This window comes from Meleagris gallopavo, chromosome 2, assembly GCF_000146605.3.
Source record: "Meleagris gallopavo isolate NT-WF06-2002-E0010 breed Aviagen turkey brand Nicholas breeding stock chromosome 2, Turkey_5.1, whole genome shotgun sequence".
Lineage (NCBI taxonomy): Eukaryota > Metazoa > Chordata > Aves > Galliformes > Phasianidae > Meleagris > Meleagris gallopavo.
This window is the reverse complement of record NC_015012.2, coordinates 80,286,874-80,294,024: the sequence shown is the minus strand read 5'-3', so window position 1 is coordinate 80,294,024 and position 7,151 is coordinate 80,286,874.

Sequence of the window (7,151 nt, the reverse complement as noted above, 5' to 3'; positions counted from 1 at the left end):
TGGATGATGTCAGTTTGGCTCTTGTTGCAAATTTATCATTAACTTTTCCTCCAAAACTCCACCTTAACACTCCAGTCTTTTGTGCTAAAAATCATTTTACCTGAACTAACTGCTTCACACTTTCATACTGATAAGCCTATGATGAAACTTCTGAGTGCAACCTCAAATCCTCACCTACTGATCACACATCTTGAAGCTTTCTGCTTGGCCCTCTCCAGCAGCTGAGATTTACTCTGATAGCCTTGCTGAATGTCCAGGCAGGAGGTTAATTTTACTGCCTTTGGAGCTGGCCTGAACACTCAGAACCTAGAAATTCACTAACTGAAAAGCTGCAATTCCTTGTTTTCATCTTGCAGACCTTTTGCATACCATCTTTCTACCTCTCCCACTGAAGCAAGAAAAGGCAAATTTTCAAGGAGGGAGACAAAGTTTATAATTTGATTTCCTGGAAGTAGGTTGTTTTATACAGAGTAAGAAAAACTGAGATGCTGCTTAAGATTCCCAGTGAGAGAAACATAGAAGTGTTTGTGGTGCAGACAACTAAAATACATTACAAGCTGGGGAGAATAGAGGGATTGGCCAAAGAAGGAAGAAAGGCAGCACCAAAAACTTATGCTAGTAAGAATTGCTCAAGAATTATGCTAGTGAGAATACATCCAGATGAACGTCCATCCAGAAGCACCATTCATTTTTCCACTCTCTCATCTTGATGCTGTTGTGGTTTCAAGTATTGGCATCACTCAGGCTACACATCAGCTTCCATTGCAATCACATTCTTGCTACGTGGTAATCAGTCACCAGAAGTGGTGCAAGTCAAGTCCTTCAGCAGCCTTGCTCAGATTTAGATCCTTGACATTTATTCAGCAAAGTTAGATTTGAGACATGTAAAGTTTGGAAAGCATTCAGAGAAGAACTATGAGAATAAAAGTAGATCTGGAAAACCACTTACACTTGCCTTGTTCAATCTGTTGAGTTTACTGAAAGGTACTGGCTTAGTCTCTGGAATTCAAAACAAGAAAGGAAATCCTATAAAAGAAGAATAATGAGTTTGAACACAAAGAAGATTTAAGATTATTGGTAGTTATATTATGGTAGGAAAAGAAGTTGATTATTTGTAATTAACAATAAACAAAGCAAACAGCTTACTAAAAGCAGTAATCCAATGAATGAAGAAGTGCTTAATATTTAATTTAGTTGAAAACAAACAAACAACAACAACAAAGTCCTACAAAACAAAGCACACGCACAAAAGAAGAAAGAACTTGATCCGGGAGTGGGGAGACAGGAATGAGTGTGTGACAGAAACAGGAGAGGCCATTTACTTAAAATTCTTTGTTTCTGAAGCTCAATGAATCTAACATGGTCTCTGTGAGACCATGTATTTGGCAGACAAATCTACCTTGAAGCCACTGCTGATTATCTTTGAAAACCATGGAATAGAGAAGGTCCCAGAATACTGGAAAAGTGTGAAAAAATAATCCCTAAATAGAATTTAAAAAAATATATATATATATGCACAAGCTGGGCTACCAAGGAGCAGTCAATCTAATTTCAATTCCTGGAAAAAATGTATTGGAACAAACAACTATTTTTAGAAGATAGTAGGTTGATAAGCAACAGCTACAGACTCATTAAAGCAGACTGCACCAAACTCATTTTCTACTGTCACAGGTTTAACAGGCTCATGGACGGAGAAATGTGGGTGTCATTTAACTTGATGAAAGACCGGACTTCTTACATGTGACTTACAGAAGTAACCTCAGCAGACTTTGGTCAAAATAATGGGAGGGTGAGAGACCAGGTGAAAAACCCAAAAGCAATTGGTAGTACCACTATGGGAGGTTGTACCAAGTCAGTTTCTGTGGACAGATGTTAGTCCATCATGCAGATATACAGATATAAATACATACAAAAGTGATTTAAAATAGCATGCTAGGAGGAAGCTGAACACTTCAGGGATGAAGAGCAGAATTCAGAGCAATGTGGCCAAGCTGAAAAAATGGTCTAAAATTAGGAAATAAATCAAGGTTAATATTTGTTGTTTTTATGGAATGGTTCTCAGCATAAACACAGGAGAAGCTGTAGCTACCAACTGGGATGAGAGTGAATTGCAAACTGGACATAAGTCAACACTGCCATACTCTTGTGAAAAGGCAAACATACTGAGATGTATAAACAGAAGTGCTGCAGGATATGCAAGATAAACCTGGCAGCATGTTACGAAGCATTCATTCAGTGCTGGTTTCTTTATCAAAATGCAATGCTGGAAAACATGTTTACTTCTTCCAGTGATTTCAAAACAATAACCAGAAGAATGATTAAAAAAAAAACAAAGACAAAGCACACATTTTTTTCCCCATAGACAGTGTTACTTTGATTGGAACTATCAACGAAGTGATGTTACATGGGAGGTCAGTCCATTCAGGCTGGTACTCCCCATAATCCTTTCCATAACAGTAGTGAAAAAAACAAAGAGCAGTTTTGCAGGGCAATCCACAGGAGGATGGCATTTCAGAGGTTAAAAGCTGTGTCACACACAGTATAAAGTAGACTTCAGCCCCTTTAAACTATGAACGAGTGTTGAGTCAGCTTTCAGCACTGAGGCCAAACCTCCCAATGAAAGCAGCCAGGGTTAACATGCCATCCTGCTCTGCCACAGCCCTGGGAACAGACAGGGGACAGAATAGAGAAGAGGGGAATACTGACTGTAGGAGATCGATGCTTTAGCTCAGAGGTGTGGCTGTGCCACAAGCCAAGCAAAACCTAAAATATCCCCACAGTGGAAGCTGAAAAAAAAAAATAAAAAAATCCACAAGCTGATTCATATTAGCAAGGCATGAGTTACTGTCCTCTGCTGCCCGGAACAGGAACTTTTCTTCTCTCAGCAGGAGACAACACAGTAACGCTGAATCGTGAACAGGAACCACGGGATCCCCACTGAGTAAAGCAAGCAGACCTCATGGGAGACTCCACATTGCATTTTATGTGATTCCTAAAGCCAGCCTGAAGTATACAAAGCACGCTCTGAGTTTTTATCATATATGCTGTTTTCAGCAGAAGATATTAAATCACCCTCTCCCCCGCTGTTTTACATGCATACAATGCCAATCACCATAAAAGACCTGAGTTTATACCACATACAGGTACAAGCATGCAATAAGAAAACTCAGAGGAGTGCACACAGACAACAGTTCCCCATCCCCATCCAAACTGCTCTGTGGTATGCTTGTGTGTGTGTGAAGGGGGAATGGCAATTGTAAAGAAACGTTACTTTTTAGAAAGCATATCTTGGAGTCATCTCTAAATTTAGCTTTGTGGAGTCATTAAAGTGGAGTATCACTATTTATGGGAAATACTTTGTACTTGCTTTGGAAGCTCACGCATTCCCACTTACTTCATCAGGCAGTGAGGTGAGTCATGCAACCCAGCAACATGTACATACACACCCGCAAGAAGGAAGGAAGCAGAGACTGTTGCTCATTTGCTTTCCCCTGCCCTCCTGGGATCCTCTTTAGAAACAGCTCAGGATAACGGCATTCCTCTGAAGCAGACAGAAATCATGGTGAGAAACTAGCTGTTAGAGAAGGGCACAAATTTCTGCACTGGTGTCAGTACAATTAGTATAGAGGTAACTCATTCAACTTAAGACTTTTGCAGAAAGAGGCGATGAAGAAGAAACTGACATTCATTCATCTCTGAGCTCATTTGGAACTATATTGACAACCCCCAGAATATGAAAGGAAAGAGAACATCTAGTTAAAAATAAATTCCAATTACTTTTCTTGAGCACACATTCATGCCTAGGAAGTTGAAAGGTGTCTCCTCATGTCAGAGCTAATACAGCTGTTAATACCCAACAGAAGAATTGCTTTTCTCCTCTAATCTAGCCAAATATTTACTGCTTTGGATATAATGATGGCATGGTTGAAAGTTGCGTGGGAGCAGTGAAGCTATCCAATTATCTCATTGGCCACATGACCTTCAAATTCAACCCATCATTTAGGTGACGAGGCTCAGCTACATCAGATGAGCTATAAAATGAAATTGTACCCTTAATTATTCTCTTGACTAAGCAAAGCGATCATTGTAACCATCGAGGCCAAACAAGGCAGTGTCACATAGTACAGACATGCCTAAGAATCCCAGACTGGTATTTCATGCTTAAACCTTAAGAAGATACGTATACCTCTTAAAAGTTTCCAAGTATTTCCCCATGGCAAGTCTATTTCTCCAATACTAGTTTCTTTAGCATTTATTACTCTTCAGAAAAATCAATAGTTACATGCACAAGATAAGAACTGTAATTTAAATTATACTTACTCCACTGAGCGCATTACTAGGTGAGGTCAGACCATCTTAGTCATCTCAGTATCACCCTAATCTTATTGCAAATTCTGAAGTCTCATAATTCTGAGTTCTGATACAGATAAAACTCTTTCCTATTCTCTCTCTTCTCCTGCTATACACAAATACAACTCCTGCTAACTGGGACTGAAACTTAACAGTTCCAATACATTAACCCCTATGTTCTTAAGTACCTTTTAAAGAGTATGAGATATACTTTCTACTTCAATTTTACCAATCACTCCGTTCTTCCATTCTATTCTCTCTCTTCCAGAGATGATGCATTTTGACATCCAGTGAATGTTCAAAACAGTCTTAAAAAAAAAGAAAAAAAAAAGAAAAAAAAAAAAGAACCACAGAAGAGAGAACACTGACTGGGATTACATAACCCACTACCTCAGTCCTTCTTTAAAATAATGTATGGAAACAGAACTATGACAACAATCTGCACTGTGGCTTTGAAACAATCACGTCAGTCAAACCAGCATTATTTCCAAACAGTCGCTAATGCTTCTTTGACAATTGCACAATGTCAACAACAAAAGTATCTCAGGTACTTTCTTTCTGGGAAGGCTCAGAGAAGCAGAAGGCAGACTGTGTCTGGAATGCAAGGCAATGCCTACATTGCATTTACCGGAGGGCTTCCTCTATCATTTGTAGGGCGTGGGAACACCTCCCTGAAGTTATCTATCTGTGAATGAAACCAAAGTAATCCTTTTAAAAATGCAGAAAGCATGGACTGAAAAAGAGAAACCATAAACTTGTGCTAAAAATCCCAAATCTGTTTCTTACTGCACAAATTACTGAAGATATCCAGCATAACACACAGTATATCACCATCACCTTACTTTAAAGATATGTACAGGATGTCTTGAGATGCTTCTAATCCTGATACTCCAAACAGAACAAAAAACACTCCAGCCTCCATTCAAGCAACACTTGGTGGCATTACTTTTCAGGGATTATTAAGTAGGCCATGGTGATTATATGGCATAATTTATAATCCTGACATTCTTACCACATATTATGCAGGTCTCAGTCTCCAAAAGTACCCACAAAGTTTAAATAAACCATCTGTCATCACTGTAGCTGAGGGCAGTTCCCAGTAACCATCCAGTAAACATGTCAAAGGCTTCAAAATAGATACAAATTTTTCAATGGATGAATTTCGCAGTAGGCCTGGTATTAGTGCAGCTTAGGATGCAAGTGAAACACTTATCAGGATAACATCTTTTGTGGTTAATGTGATGCATATGTAGTTTCTACCGCAGCGTTAACATTTGTCAAGAGAATAACAGGAACTGTAAAGTATTTTTTTTTTTTTAAAGTTAATACACATACATAAAGAAACCATCCTGAGCCTTTTTCTATTAGGCAGGGGAAAGTAAGAGTACTGAGTACAGCCCTGACTTGGGAAGTCACTATTTTCAGGGAAAGTGTGATCAAATACAAATATAAATGTAAAAACTAGCTACTGGTGCAATGATTAAGTTTTTCATCTCCTAGCTTGGTAGGATAAAATAACAAAAGGCTTAGTCACTAGAAATGAAGAAAAAATTACCAGAATAAATTCATTGCTTGGTTCTAGAATCATAAGCCTACAGAAACTCTATGGACTACTCACCTACATTGGTAATTACTGCACGTAATGCAACATGCAGAAACTTCTGCCTTTCATTTACCTTCTTGTTAAGCAAAAGAGTTTTATCCACTGTGCCTATACCCACCTTTGTCTCTTGTTTTATTTTTAGAAGTGAAAAGCTTGGATATTAAACCAAATATCTAATTACTATGAAGTATCACAGTTGATTTCATTACTATATAGAGAATAAGAGATTGAAAACTGTTTTCCTGAATACTAAACAAAAGTAGACCACACTGGAAATATATTATGTAAGTGCCAATCTGCCACTCAATTTTGGAACCGGGCTTGCACCCTACGGATATCCTTAACAAATTTGTCATATTTAACTTTTCTTTTGAGGATGATAATAAGGGTGAGGGTTCGATCTGAAGCCATTTGCATTGCGATCAAAGGCTGTGGGACACCATTACAGTGGGAGGCAGTTGTTTCAAGCACACTGTGTGGGGAGCGAGGGGCTGCAAGGAATACCTTGAGGCATAGTGAGGCCTACTTCTTTGGGAGCAATCCTCATACTAAAATTGAGTGCAGGAAAGTTACTATGTGAAAAGCGGAAATAAATAGTACTAATTGATTCGGCTAATTATCAGCTTAGTGATCTAGAGATTCAACTAACTGCGTGCTAGAGGAAAACAGTTTCCATCAGAACTCCCGCTGCCCACACGTGAGCTGCCGCGGGGTGGCTGTGAGGAGGGGTGCAGGCTGAGGGACTCCCTGCTGTTGCTCCAGTCAGCACTGCTCTGTCACGCACTCCAAATCCCGCTTTTGTGTTTCCTCTCTGCCAAAGCTGCTCTCAACAGCGGCCTCCTTGCCCAATGCCCTGAGACAAAGCAGCCTGCGCTGTACTTCATGACTCAGCCAAAATGAGTGCAGGAGCTGCACGCTAACTGCCCGCCCGCACTTGCATTTCATGATTCGGGAGAATTAAAATGGGCACAGAGGAAAGGGAAACCTGCAGAGAGGTTGATTTTTTCCTCCTGTAGGAAGACTTCTGCCCTTATAAAAGTTTGTTTGTACAGACTGAACATTTTCTGAACAGTGATACTTTCATTTAGGCTTCAAAGCACCACACTTACTATTTAACTTTCATTGAGCAGAAGTAGACAGATGGATTTAGTTTGGAATTTTGTTTGGTCTGAGTTCCTCCCCCTCTTAAAAAAAAAAA